The 15961-nt window shown below is 35.9% G+C and overlaps 1 protein-coding gene and 1 long non-coding RNA gene across 3 annotated transcripts in view; one reads left to right on the top strand and one right to left on the bottom strand.

Moving 5' to 3' along the window:
- Positions 1–15961, bottom strand: part of LOC149776338 (transmembrane protein 198-like) — a 102441-nt gene that overhangs the window by 37385 nt on the left and 49095 nt on the right. Inside the window, exon 1 of one of the 2 annotated variants that reach the window (XM_089942851.1) lies at positions 11517–11731. The exons of the other annotated variant lie outside the window; for it this stretch is intronic. The gene's annotated coding sequence lies outside the window, so the exon portion shown is untranslated. Of the gene's footprint in view, positions 1–11516; positions 11732–15961 lie in introns of those variants that run through there. 2 annotated transcript variants of the gene reach the window in all.
- Positions 10893–15961, top strand: part of LOC149776339 (uncharacterized) — a 13997-nt gene continuing 8928 nt past the window's right edge. The window contains exon 1 of the long non-coding RNA XR_016416300.1: positions 10893–11036. This is a non-coding gene — a long non-coding RNA (uncharacterized LOC149776339). The remainder of the gene's footprint in view (positions 11037–15961) is intronic.

Raw genomic sequence — 15961 nt, 5'->3', positions numbered from 1 at the left:
ACAAAAACCTCCAGGGGTTAATGACTTAATAAGTATCCAATATTCTCCTAAATTCCACTCCATTCATAAGTACCCAATATTCTCTCGAACTCCACTCCATTAATAAATACCCAATATTCTCCCAAATTCCACTGACCAAGTACCCAACATTCTCCCAAACTCCACTCCAACAATAAGCTACCAGATATTCTCCCAACTTCCGCTAATTTAGTATCCAACATTCTCCCAACTTACACTCCAACAATAAGCTACCAGATATTCACCCAACTTCCACTAATTTAGTATCCAACATTCTCCCAACTTACACTCCAACAATAAGCTACCAGATATTCACCCAACTTCCACTAATTTAGTACCCAACATTCTCCCAACTTACACTCCAACAATAAGCTACCAGATATTCACCCAACTTCCACTAATTTAGTATCCAACATTCTCCCAACTTACACTCCAACAATAAGCTACCAGATATTCACCCAACTTCCACTAATTTAGTACCCAACATTCTCCCAACTTACACTCCAACAATAAGCTACCAGATATTCACCCAACTTCTGCTAATTTAGTATCCAACATTCTCCCAACTTACACTCCAACAATAAGCTACCAGATATTCACCCAACTTCCACTAATTTAGTATCCAACATTCTCCCAACTTACACTCCAACAATAAGCTACCAGATATTCACCCAACTTCCGCTAATTTAGTATCCAACATTCTCCCAAACTCCACTCCAATAATAAGCTACCAGATATTCACCCAACTTCCACTCCATTAATAAGTTACCAATATTCTTCCAAATGCCCAGTCCCTTAAAACCGCCTGAAATTTCTCCATTACATGCAGGTTAGTGAAATTGTTCCTGAAATAATGTGTAATTATGAAATAGGCCTTTGTATTTAAATTACTACATCTGATTATGCCTGTGGGCTAAATGGGCTGGTTCATGTTCTCACCATTATAACTATCATATTCAAGTACATGTTTTGAGGGTGTTTTTTTCCAACTGAAGTCAATTATTACAACAACTAAATAGATGATACCACTCAGATAAAAAGACCCATCTCACCATTTTAGTGTTATTCATCTGATCCATGTGTGCATGATTTGGATTTTTAACGAAGCTTGAACAATTTTTCAGTCATATCGCTACAATGTCTGCAATGTGGCAGTTTATAGTGATGTCTAGCACTGGGGCACCATGCCACAGACATGTAGCATTATGTCCCACCCAGTCACATTATCCTGACACCAGGCCGACCAGTCCTAACACTAACCTCTTAATGCTGAATGCTGAGCACCAATCAAGGCAGCTGCAAGTACCATTTTTTATAAGTCTTTGGTATGACTTGGCTGGGGTTCAAACCCACTACCTCCTGCATTCAAAGTGGATGCTCTAACCACTTAGGCCACTGGAGTGGTCATCTGAACCAAATATCAGGTTCCGCCAAAATATCAGTACTAAAAGTATATACCACATTTATAACCTATTAAATAAGGCATCTGACTTCTGATCTTATCATTTTTACGAACATCAAACTATAAAACAAAAATAATATTGTCAGTTCAGTTTTGTACCATATGTACTCACATATAAGTAGAGTCCAACCATGAACACCACAGACCCTGATCTGCCAGTTATGGTCCATGTAGTATGTTCTACTGATTATGCCTAACAAACTACTATACTATAATCTGCATTATGAACTAGATTCAACTTATCAGTGATTATTTATGGCAATTTCTTCCAATATGTGCGACTTTTTGTATTTGTTGACAGGAGTAGTGATGAAAAAGTTAACAAGTGTCAAGAAATCTCCATACATTTTAAAACAAGAAAACAAATTGCCTATTTAACATAAATCCACAAACTTGGTGAAATAGTCTAGATACCCTGCAAGAGAACACAACAGAAATAACTTTTTTAAGAAACACCAATTACACTTACAATGAAACTGCATGACCCTTTTTCTTAACTTTGCTTTGGGGCCCCCAGATTGTCAATAACGGTTTAGAACATAAACATGCCCTAATCTATCTCTCTCTCTCTGCACCAACAATTTGTAGCATGTAACATTCTATGCAATACTGATATTGACTGCTAAACTTCATCTACAATGTCGGGGGCCCCGAGTGGCCAAGTCGTCTAAAGCGCTCTCCATTACGGATCACTGCCATCTCACCTCTGACTGCATTGGTTCAAGTCTAGGATTTGGCTAATGTGGGTATGTGAGAAAGCTCACCATTAGCTTCTCGTGGGTCGGTGGTTCTTCCTGGGGTTTTCCCGGGTTCTTCCTCCACCATTAATACTGGCCGCCATGCATAGCCTATCGTGTGCTGAAATATGGCATTAAACCCAACAAGAATAACAACATCTTCTACAATGCCAAAATAATATTTAATTAAAATCAGTACATTCAATCAACATCAAGAAATTACACACAAAATACTTGAAAACTATTCATCAATGGTCTACAACACAAAAATTTAAGCATTTAAGAGCATAAATATCTCGCTGGTAAAAGTTATTTTGAAATAAATCCAGCTTAAATATTTACTTACTGCTAAATTACATACAGAACACATTTTGTGCAGTTAGAACTCTAATGGAAGACCTAAATACCATTTAAGTTACTCAAGGGTTTTGGGTCAAATACTTCATGAATCAAATGTGTCATTTGCCAATCAAAACATTTAGGTAGAAAGTTTAACCCCCATTAGAAGATCAAGAACAGATGGTTCAAGATATTGTTGGAAATTAGCATAAATGTATGTTAGTATATATATGTTAGAAACAGCATAATTGTTTTTGAGTATATATGGTATTCTTAACTGAGCCAAGTTGCTCATTAGGCATTCTAAAGAAATGGATTAAGAAACTTCAGAGTGATGTTCTTGTAAAAGTAGATTATTCTAAATGCTATACATGTACTGAAGTCCCCTTCTGAAAAGGACACCCTTTCTATGGTAAAAAGGTGGCCTTAAAAATGGGTGACTTCTCGTGAGCATGACAAAATAGTGAAAATATACTGTTGTGGTAGCTGAGTCGTCTAAAGTGCTCACCCATTACGGATCACTGCCATCTCACCTCTGTCTGCATGGGTTCAAGTCTCATGCTCAGTTAATATGGATATGTAAGAAAACTTGCCAGTAGCTTCTCATGGGTCGGTGGTTCATTCCAGGGTTTTCCTGGGTTCTTCCTCCACCATTTATACTGGCTGCCATGTATAGCCTATCTTGTGCTGAAAAATGGCATTAAACCCTTCAACAACAACAACAACAACAACAGCAACTGTTGTGGTTTTGGACAATCTGGCCATATAAAAGGCAGCCTCTCGAGAGTAGTGCCTCATAAGATGTGAGCAATTGTATAAACTTATCTTTATTCACAGCAGTAAATTGCCTGGTTTTTTGCAGCATTTAAATTTCACAGATCTGTAACTATAAGTAGTAACGTTTTCATTATCCTTGCAGGTATCATTTTCCTTATACAGATGAGGTTATGGCATGAAAAGAAAATGGCATAATTCAAAGTAACTTTCACACAGAATAAATTAATTAATTAATTAATTAATTTATTTATTTTATTTATCTATTTATTTTCAAACAAATTACATACATGCATGCCAGTCACATCACATGGTGCCGCAGTTGACTTAAAAAAACAATGGGGCAAATTCAGTGTTACTTCTTCATTATAAATGGTTGTTGTTGTTGTTGTTGTTGTTGTGGGGTTTAACGCCATTTTTCAGCACACGATAGGCTATACATGGCCGCCAGTATTAATGGTGGAGGAAGAACCCAGGAAAACCTCGGAAAGAACCACCGACCCACGAGAAGCTACTGTAAGCTTTCTCACATACCAACACTGGCTGAATCTGAGACTCGAACCGGCGCAGACAGAGGTAAGATGGCAGTGATTAGTAACGGAAAGCGCTTTAGACCACTCGGGGCCCCTCATTATAAATGGCATTAGAATGAAAGCAGTTAAATCAAATTGGTGTGAATCGACAATCACATGTAGTTAGATTTACATCACAAATCCCATATAAATAAACAGCACATGAATAATATCCAACTGATAAGCAGACTCAACAGCATCTACTAAAATTGTTTTCCAAATGGCATCATGAATGATGCCAGCTGCTGCATCAAAAACACAGATTCAAAGAGACTCAAAAATGTCCAAAACAGGTTCTTTTTATATTGGCTTTAATACTTTCACATCATTCCTTTCTTCTGTTTACCTTAACTGTATACCATTAAACCACATTCAAAAACCATAAGGTGCAAATAATGTAAATTTGTGGCACTGGGCAGCAGTGTCTCGAAGTTGTTTTAATCCTACAGGGGTGAACTCCCCTGATAAATAAGTCCTGCACTAATGTTGTCTGATTCATAATGTGCAAACATCACATTGCTGTACTAAGAAATGAATAAAAGATACTTTAGAATAAACAGAGCAAACTCAGAGATGAATTACATAAATGGTACATGGCCAAATATCAGACCAGATGACCTCTCTGGTGGCCTAAGTTGTTTGAGACTCTACCTCCGATATGGGACGTCATGTATTCGAACCTAGGCCGAGTCATACTTATAAAAATGGTACTAAGAGCTACCTTGCTCGATACTAAGCATTAACAGTTTAGTTTTAGGACTGGTTGGCCTGGTGTTAGTATGTGACTAGGTGGGACATCATGCTACAAATCAGCAGGAGTAGCAAGAATAAGATTTTCAAATTGGCTGGTACCATGGTAGCAGTATCAGCTGTTTTCATTTAGGATCAGCCAGACACAATAAAGAACCTCATTCAGGATCAGCCAGACACAGTAAAAAACCTCATTCAGGAGGATCAGTTGTTTTCATTTAAGATCAGCCAGACACAATAAAAAACCTCATTTGGGAGGATCAAGAACAAGATTTTCAAGTTGACTGGTACCTTGGTAGTAGGATCAGCTGTTTTCATTTAGGATCAGCCAGACACAATAAAAAAACCTCATTCAGGAGGATCAACAGCAACCTCATTCAGGAGGATCAGCGAGAATTTCAAGAGAGGCATTGTGGCAGTCATATTAAATTGCCAGAGTATCACCATTTTCATTTATGACCAATCAGTCATAATAAAGAGTCTTCTGGTCAAAATCCAATCCTAATATGACTTCCCATGTAACAGAAGTAGCTTTAACAAGATGTTCTGGATGGCTGCCATGGCAGCCACCTAATGTACATCATGTCTACACCATTTTCATTTAAGATCAACTAAACATTATAAGGTCTTTTCATCAAAACCCTATGCTGATATGATCAACCATTTAAGAGTAATGAAATTTTTTTATGTTGGCCAATGTGGTGGCAGACATGGACATCAAATAGGCTCAGTTTTTATTAAGGACCAACTAGACATCATAAAAAGTCTTCTGATGAATATTCTTTGTCAATATGCCTTTCTGGTCATGAGGAGTAGCAATACCAACATTTTCAAGATGGCTATTTTGGTGGCCATATTGCACATCTGATCAGAACAATTTTCATTCAGGACCAACCAAACATCACAAGCCTTTAGTGAAAATCCCATGTTATTATGACGATCTATTCTGGAAAAGTGGCAATAAGATTTTAAAGATGGTCACTGTAGTGGCCATACTGGATGTTTGAGCAGCACCATTTTTGTCTGTCACGTAGCTGGTACTAAGTATGATATCGAAAATCAAACAGTCATAATTTAAATATTTGCCAACCATTTTCTCAAGATTTTCAGTACCATGTAAGTCGAGTCAAAAACCGCAAACAACAAAGATCCTGATTTTGCATAACATAATGTGCCTGCAATCAGGGTCTGTGTTGTTATTTCTACTGATTACTCTTAAAAAAACTGCACAGACCCTGATCTGCCCACACATTATGCCATGGCAGATCTGGGTCTGTGTAGTTTGCAGTTAGACTCATAAGCAATTATAGATAGCAGGTACCAAACATTTTACACTTAGTCATAGGAGTCAAGTGACAACATAAAGTACTTCAAATTGTATATGCAGTACTGATGAGTAGTGAATGGTTGCCTCTACTCCAAGGATGGATCAATTAGGTCAGAGGTCAGAAAATGCTCTTTGATCACTGGGTCATGTGTTGCAGTGCATGTGTCAGCTATTCATTATCATGACCTTGTGGCATATCATAGGAACTCATTCCACATTTGACTATATACATATAAATATATACACTGTAATGTGTTGAATTTTGAGTAAGTATTGAACATTAAAATCAAATACATTGTACACTGTATTACAATAAAGTCAGCAAGGTTTTATGTGAAGGGTTACTTCGGCCTTTCCCCATGTCAGTTTGTTAAATTTTGTGGGAGAGGGAGATCCACGAGGCCAGCATCTATGGCTAATTTAGAATTGACTCAGGCATCATAAAGCTGTAAACATTAAGATACCGACCATACCCATTTAATGGGAACGCCATGTTGAATAGTCATTTAACAAAAGGAACCTGTTATGTGTTGTATTTCTCAGTTTCTAAGCTGTCAAAATCTGACTGAAGAAATAATTATATTGGGAAAGAATTTTTTTTAGGAACAGCTGATTACGATTGGTCAGTTTAACTTAGGTGTACACCCTGGAAAAAATGTTGAATTTAAAGTAATGACTTTGGGCGAATTTCCTGTCAGAGATTTTCCTGCAAGAGAAGCAAGGCTCGTCAAACTCTGGGGAAAAATTAAAGAGTAGATCTTTTCTCGTTGAGACAGGTAAGGGGACCCGGTGGCTGTCTTATAGGCATTAAGGTATGCAATTTTAATTTTTCATGCAATTTTCTATATTTGTTTGTTTTGTTTTATGAAAACATGTTTGATATGCATTATAAGGATCCATTATATGCATTGTTCGTCTGATTTCATGGAAATCTGTTGATATGCTAGAGTTGTTTATGCAATTTACTTCTTAATTTAATAGTTACTATTTCACTGATAGAATTGAATGATTGCATGCGATACAAATTTTCAGATCTGTAGGATTTCATAGGGTTATATGAATTAATTTCCTTCGTCTGTTAGGACGATACTGATTATTGTCAGTTAATGATAATTGCATATTTGTATTTGATTTTTTTTGTAATGCTTAAAGAATCTTCTAGGTTAGGGATTGCTGTGAGCTAGAAGTTAGTGAGTCTTATGCAACAGTAATCAATAGCATGTATCTTAAAGAGTGGAACTGACTACGTTGGATGCCTAAGGTGTCATGTGGTAGCATATGCAGAGAGATAGGGAATGTCTGTTTATATGCAACGCTCACATGTTAATTTATGGTCAGCTGCTGTGAAGCAAGGGTGATGAACTATCGAATTAGGTCAGACTTAGATGTATATTACAGGGGTTGTTTGTAACTAGAGGTAACGATTGTAACTTACTCAAAATACAGTTTAAATTTGTAAGGACCATTAATCATTAAAGTCACCTTATGTCAGAATTTATGCAGTGTTTGGATAGCTAGTTTATGCTTTCTGAGTATCGAAAGTGAGAGAACTTTATATACATACAGAAGGTGATACAAATAGAGACTGAGTGGTAATCTTGTCATTTAGGAAAACAGCTCTCTGGAACAGTCTCAGGGACAGTCCGAAAGACGGAAGTCTGGCTAAGAGATGAAGCTGTTAGGATAGAAGGATCAAGAAAGATCAAATGTATACACATGATGGTGGGAAGATGTGGGATACACAGAGACAAAGATAGGAAGCAACACTCAGTGATGCAAATCAAGCATGGACAACAGTGCTCATTTTACCACTCTCGTTATCATGACTGCTACTGAAATTCTGTAATGTAAATTTGTTTAAACCGAAGTTGACACTATTATAGTTTATGTCATTGATTAAAAATTCTCTTGTCTTAGGGGGCTCATGTTGTATTATTTCTTTTCAATAGTCATGCTCAGTTCTCTGTTGCTGTTCTATCTATCCACTCACACTGAGCAATAAAATCGAGGGAGGTCATCCTCTAGATAACCATAACCTAATCTAATTAACCACCCGTTTACTTAAAGAGGGAACATCATTACATACACACTGTTCCTTTCTCAGGTAATCAATAATGATGTCACCAATTAAGCTAGTTACAGCTTACCTGCTTGAAGGCCTATGATGCTAATAGCTAATGAAATGGGAGTATAGAAAGGCAACCTATTCCTTTAGTTAACAACAGTGCAGTAAATATTTTTTACTTTATTATAAAGGATTTGATTTTTTGTTCAGTTATTTTAATTTGTAGGCTCCTAGATGAGGAAATAAAACGGATCTGTCTCCCTGTTTGAGAGAGCGTTATGTTAAAACATAAGCATGATAAAAACTAAACCATAGCCAGTGTTTTCATTTGTTAGTGACGTGCCAGTTTTGTAATGATCACATGCACACTTCCATTGCTCATTACTGCAGTCAGCCAAGAGAGAATGATGACAATGAGTCATCCATGCCAACATAGTAATAAGTGGGAGATTTTCAATGTTGTTGTTGTTTTGGTTTTAATGGTTTTCTCAGCACAAGATAGGCTAAAAACATGGCAGTCAGTATAACTGGTGGAGGAAGAACCAGAGAAAATTCCAGTAGTTGTTATTGTTGTTGTAGGGTTTAAGACCATTTTACATGGCGGCCAGTATTAATGGTGGAGGAAGAACCCGGGAAAACCCCCGGAAAGAACCACCGACCCACAAGAAGCTACTGGCAAGCTTTCTCACATACCCAAATTGGCTGAATCCGAGACTCGAACCCATGCAGACAGCGGTGAGATGGCAGTGATCTGTAACGGACAGCGCTTTAGACCACTTGGCCATTCGGGGCCAACGAAATTCCAGTAAGAAACCCACCCAACCCCCATGGGAAGCTACTACCAAGCTTACCAACATACCTACACTGGCTAAGCCAGAGGTTCAAACCCACAGACAGAGGTCAGATGGCAGTGATTGGCAAAGGCAATAGCGTTAGATCACATGGCAACCTGGGGCCACCTGGTTTTCAAGGACATTTTGCAAAACAATTATAGAGGACTGTCTGCAGCTAATTAAATTACTGACAAAACTAGTTCCTGTGAAAGGACAGTACATGAATGTCATTCAATTGAAGGACATTTTACAGGCACTTCCAGTGCCAAGTGCAGTGTTGATTTTTGCACCTAAATTTACCAAAACAATGCTGAAGCTGAGTATTGACATGATTGACGAATTTATAAGCATCTTCTTGATGTTGATGTAAAAGACTTGGATACAATCCCAGGAAGTAGAAGGGAAATTGAAACTGACATCTATATCAATAAATAAAAAGAATGTTTTTGCTAAACTGATGAACTTTAAGTCTGTGGATTCACCATTGCACAAATGCATCACCGTGATAAAGGTCGGTGAAAAGAATGCTGTGTAAATATGCTCTGCTAAATAACTGAATAACTGAAGAAATCCACAAACTATGAGGCTGTCTTAATTAAGAAAAGAACCATTTAACAAATTTCATCATATACCGGTAAATGCCATCGTAGTTAAATGATGGTTCAGTAACGTCAAGTAAACTTTAAAAGTGTGGTTGATCTAAAGGGGTTCAGGTAGGTGTGTGGTGGGTTCAACATTCCCTCCCCCCTGTGCACCTCAGTCCCACTCCAACCCTTTTCAAGCCAAAATAGTATATCAGTACTTTCGGTCAAAAAGACACAAACAACAGTAAATATACTTTATTTTCAATGAAGATAAACAACTCAAAATCCAACTAAGTAGAAAATATGCAGCATGAACCAACCCACTAATAACCTGATCAAAACCAAGCTAATTCATCCATAAAGGTTTATGTTCTGGTCACCTTAAGAATTTTCAGTCCAGTGCAATTTGTATTAGGAACATTTATCATTAGCAGTTATATATATATATATATATATATATATATATATATATATATATATATATATATATATATATATATATATGAATGGTGTATTTGCATATCCCTAATATGACAGATGCATTTGGATTGGTAAATCAAAAGTTCAATAGGACATGACTTATCAGATATACTTATTAGTTTTTGTTCTAACCCTTTAATGAATTAGACCCTAGTGTAAAGCCTTGAGATCAGTGACATGACTGGCTTATAAATTATCTTTGACAGTGGAGCAAACATGGGTCTAATGGCAAGAACCTGTCTTATCTTTTGACAGGCAATTGAGAAATTGAGTAACCCTTGATAAGGGGAATGGCACAATGTTATCCCCAAATATCCAATGATATCCCCAGTATTGTGTCTTACATATGGGATCAAGGTTTCAGCTGTGCTACTTCACACGAGTGCCAAGGAAATATAAAATGTTCAAATGTTATTATTAGTGAGTGGAAAGGCACAGACAGACAAATAAAAAGACATTTTATGCCATACATGTAAGCCTTACATACATTCTTACAAAGTTTAGCACAAATCATCTATACACGTATCTCTATGCTTCGAAGAAACAAATACAATTCAAGGAACAGAACAAAACAGTATAAAACAACCAATCTCAGTATATCAAGTTTAAATGAATCAATCAATCCTATTCACACAGCTCTAACAACACAAAACAAACTCTTTTGTATAAAACAAAAACGTCTTGACCTTGTTAAGCACTGATTGATTAAAGATCAATCACTGAAACCTTTTTCAATTGATGGATTGGCAACTCTGACCTATAGTCAATCTATAAGCATAGAAAATGCAAATAAATATGTACCACTCCTATCTACAAAATTAAATTTAAAAAAAGAATACATGCTATTAATGGTTAGGTGTCATATAGAACAATTAATCTTTCTTTAAAACAATCATTGGCTCACTGACAACTAACGATTATTAAGAAAGTATACTTCAGTCTCCCCCTCAGTCTTGTTAATCAGAGCTTTCTGGTTGGTTGGTTGTTTGGTTGGTGTTCAATTCTACATTCAGAACATGATGGGCCATATTATGCCAAGGAAATGGGAGATAAGTGCCTTTCCAATGTATACACTGAGACAAGGAGCTGGCCAGAGTAGGTATCAAACAGGGGGTATCCACCCAACGACCCCACCCTACATCTCCACAAACACACACACACACACACACACACACACACTACTTAGATTACTGGGGCCCCAAGTGGCCGAGTGGTCTAAAACGCTCTCCGTTACGGATCACTGCCATCTCACCTGTCTGCGTGGGTTCGAGTCTCGGATTCAGCCAATGTGTGTATGTGAGAAAGCTTACCAGTAGCTTCTCATGGGTCAGTGGTTCTTTCCAGGGTTTTCCAGGGTTCTTCCTCCACTATTAATACTGGCCACCATGTATAGCCTATCGTGTGCTGAAAAATGGCATTAAACCCTACAACAACCATCCAACCAACGACTTAGATTACTAAGTCCAACAGTCTACTAACTGAGCTACTGTGGTTCCCCTAATGAAAGTTTGAGCATGTACATTTTTTTACAACAAATGTTATAAATTTTAGAAATAACAGTGATGATAAACTTACTCTGCTTATCTTGCTCATCAAATGTGATTGCTAGTAATATTCCTGGTAAAAATTTTCAAACTGGTCATCCTGTGTTGCTTTCCAACACTATTCTAGCATTCTTAATATGTTATATACATGTATAAATTTGATCATAAATAAAACTTTCGTTAGCTTTAACAAGTTTTAAAATGATCAAGATACAACAGAAGTTAAAGAACAAAGGAAGTATTACACATTTATTGTACCTAAATGACCTAAGGAAGATATTAAATTCACGGATATAAAATTTTGCACTGGCTGACTGCATGTGAGCAATTACATTTCCTGTACATCCACAGTGACTCATTGATCCCTCTTAATTGGTCTTACAGGCCAAGTGCTGTTGGGGTGGTCATTAGTGTAAACAATATAAATATTTCTTTCCTCCATTATAACTATACAGAGTTCTGTATTCTTTTCCCCATCATAACCCATGTAGATTTTTGCATAATTATTAATGATCTCTATTACCCCTGCCAGTGTATTGTGTTTTCACACTTTTCACACAGCATACTCCAGGAATAGAAAAAAGAAAGAAGAAAAAAGTGCACAATAAACTAAACTGTTAAAGACTGCACTTCCATCCTCCTAACTTTTATGTAATTAAATTTTTATCCAATTTAATTTTCTTTTACTTCTAAGAGTAGGGCTTTTCTTTTAAAATTTTATTTGTGGATTTTTAAAACTATGTCTGCCATTATAGAGGACAAGGATGAGTTTAGGAGTAAAATCATCCAATCCCAAAAATTCTGTCAACTTTACACCTGTAGATTTCTTTTATTGAATGAATTGCCTAATTTGTGGGGAATGAAATCTTTTTGCATTGTCTGCCTTTTAACTTTTTAATCATTCCATTCAAAGGCATGGTTCTCAATGTGTCTAGGATTTTTCTGATTTTGCAATTATGTTATATATATATATATATATATATATATATATATATATATATATATATATATAATGTGTGCTACTTGACTTGTCATGATTCTAGATTGTAAGGGTCATTTAGTACAACCAGTGGGAGTAGAACAGTCAAAAAATAATACTGTACAACTGATGGGAGTATAGCAATCAAACAATATTACTAAAATAATACTGTGCAAATAGTGGGAGTATAGCAGTCAAATAATACTGTACATCTGGTGAGAGTATAGCAATCAAATACTACTGTACAACTGGTGAGAGTATAGCAATCAAATACTACTGTACAACTGGTGAGAGTATAGCAATCAAATACTACTGTACAACTGGTGAGAGTATAGCAATCAAATAATACTGTACAAATGGTGAGAGTATAGCAATCAAATAATAATTGGTGGGAGCATGCACCTTGTGAGACATCCTAGCCTTGTCACAAAGGTGTTTGTTCCAATATATTTTTGTAATATCCAACATAAAACAAATATTTTGGTAACCAAGGCTTCAGAAATCCATGTCATTTCATTAGTACCTAAGTTTATGATTTCTTGGCCAAACCAGTACACTATTAGAAATTTATGAAATTTTTAGAAGAATTTGGTTATTCTATTAAAATAGTGACTGACTCTGAAATTTAATGAGTAGAAGTGACGTTTCCATGCTGCACCATGAAGGCTCCAGAAAACAAAAACAGATGTACCAAAAGAAAAATGAATGCCTGAAAGATGCTAGCACTGATAATAAGCTCTGTGCATGGTCACATCTGCTCAGAAATACATTCTTTCTGCCAGGCACATGTTTTTCACTCTTTTGTCAGTAACATTTGCTGTGACCATTTTATTTTCCACATTTCTATGATATATGATTGGTAGATTCAAGCTATTTTCTCAAAAACTGCAATGAAAACAGGTAAAAAAATAAAGCATGGGTATACATGTTTTATAAAAACCAAATTCTAGTTTCTTCATCAAATCACTCCTGTATAATAAGAAAATTACACTCTTTTTTAACGTGCCTCCAACATGTTTGTAAATTATAATGTATTCAGTTCTGATGAAGTAATGAGAAAGTATGTTTTCTCAATGATGACAAGAATATCTAATAGTAAGAACTGTATATTGAAATCTCTTTGGAACTATGACATTCATTTAAATTCTCATATTGTTAGTAGATGGAACAAATTACTCTTTAAATGTGCCACTTAATTTCATTCTTAACAATGCATGGCGCAGTTATTTGTTGTAGATGTATCTGTATTATTTTGTACATATGATATATATGTTCTTTTATGTTTACAATGTTTTTAATTTATATCTATATTTCAATTTAGATGTATGGACTATGTAGTATGAAATAAAGAATTCTTATCTTATGTTAATAATGAACAAAGTTGGCAATGCACTGTCTTTAATAAACACATACTTCAAACTACAAATGTTATTACATCAGAAGTCTAATACATGGAAGAGACAAAAGTCTAACACATGACAAACAGAAAAGTCTAACCTTTGAGAAACAAAAAAGACAAGAGAGACACACAAATTTAATGGTAACGTCTCATTAGAGCGCAAACCATTACAGCTTATCCCACTAGAGCGCAAATTGTCCTACTAGAGCTAATCTTATTAGGGCGCATCCCATTAGAGCGCGAAGAACTAGTATCACTAGAGTGCGAACTAATCAAAAGAATTTTGAAGAAACAAAGTATTTATTATTTTCGTTCGGGGGGGTTGATAATTGGTCTTTGCATTTTATTATTTTACGATGTGTCGTACTCATACTGTCCCTGGAGCTGGTTTCTTTGTTTTCCTTCCCGTTATATTTCTTTATGACATATACTTCCTTCTTCAGACACTAGGTCTTGCGACTGGTTTCTATAACATGGTCTCTAAATTATAGTGATCTTGACCAAGGATCAATCTATTACAGTATTGTGTTGTTGTTATATATGTATCTATATTGTTTTATTCATGTAATATCGTGTTTGTGCTAGGAATGACCACTTTATATATTTTAATTTGCATTACATTTTGTATCTACTTGTTTATTTGCATACAAAAAAGAATAAACCGGTGTAAGGTATAATAGTTGTATAAAATTATGTGTACTGATGGTTCTCTGGTTTGTCTAGTAATTATTTTCTAATAGTGACGAGACCGCCATTTTTGTACATATTATAATATATATATATATAACATCAAATGTGATGGCAATTCAATCTTGTTAACTTAATTTTTCTCCGCGCCTTATTGGGAATGCGCTCTAGTGAGATTTTTCGCGCCCTAATGTGATTAGCCCTAATGAGAATTTTTTTTTCTTCAGCACCTCACTGAGCGGCGCTCAAATGGATTCGCTCTAGTGAGACCAAACCAATTTAACACACATGAGACACAAAAGTCTAACACAAGAGACAAAAGTCTAATACATGAGACACAAAAGTCTAACATGTGGGAGACATAAACATCTAACACATGAGAGATAAAGACTAATACATGAGACAAATGTCTAACACATTGGAGACACAAAAGTCTAACATATGAGATATACAAAACACTAACACATCAGGGACACAAAAGTCAAAATGTGAGACACTAAAATATAATTAACAGTGCTAATTATATATGTTCCTTAGCTGCTATACAATATTGTACTTTGGTCACAAGCACCTATAGATATATATACATATACATTTCCATAAATTTCTCAGAGAAAGTAGCCACTCTGTAATGCAACAAATATATAAACTTACCACCATGCAATCCTCTAAATGTAAGGTCCAGATTCAGCTGAGCTACCCTGGGGGTATCCATTTTATTGGATTGAAAACCTACATTCATTCTATAGTCTTTAAAACTAGCAGTCTATGTAGCAACAGACAGCAGACTACCTGGTCTATATTAACTTCTCCCAGGGCAGCCTAAACTTTTACCAGACTTGACCAAATTAACAAAGGCTGATAAAACTGTGTTGTCAACCTCAGCAGATCTTTCAATGTTTTTTTTACCCACAAATTTCCCAAATTACATTGTGCAGATGGGTCAAAATCGATCAGTCAGCCTGGAAGTCTCCATTTCTAAGACTCTTGTTAAAACATACAGACAATGTGCAAGTGATGTAACTTTAAGAATAGCTGATAGCTGACACTGCTATCGTATATATCCATTTTGAAGTCACAACTGGATCAATAAAAAATACTGATAAAACTGTGTCATCAACCACAGCAGATCTTTCAATTTGTCTTTTTAATTTCCAAAATTGTATTGTCAGTGCAGATAGGGATGTAATTAATCAGTCAAAGCTGAGAAGTCTCCACTTCTAGCTAAGTCTCTTATTACAACATCCAGCCAATGTGCACATAATGAAACTAAGATTAGTTGACTGACCCAACTGTCGTATATATCCATTTCATTTGTTTTTGTTTTTGTGGGTTTAATGCTATTTTTCAGCACATAATAGGTTGGCAAATCATATTTGATGGCAGAAGAACCCAGGTAATCCTGGCATAT

This window comes from Sinohyriopsis cumingii, chromosome 18, assembly GCF_028554795.1.
Source record: "Sinohyriopsis cumingii isolate HCF-2022 chromosome 18, ASM2855479v2, whole genome shotgun sequence".
In the NCBI taxonomy this organism is placed as follows: Eukaryota; Metazoa; Mollusca; class Bivalvia; order Unionida; family Unionidae; genus Sinohyriopsis; species Sinohyriopsis cumingii.
This window is presented reverse-complemented; position numbering and strand designations above follow the sequence as displayed.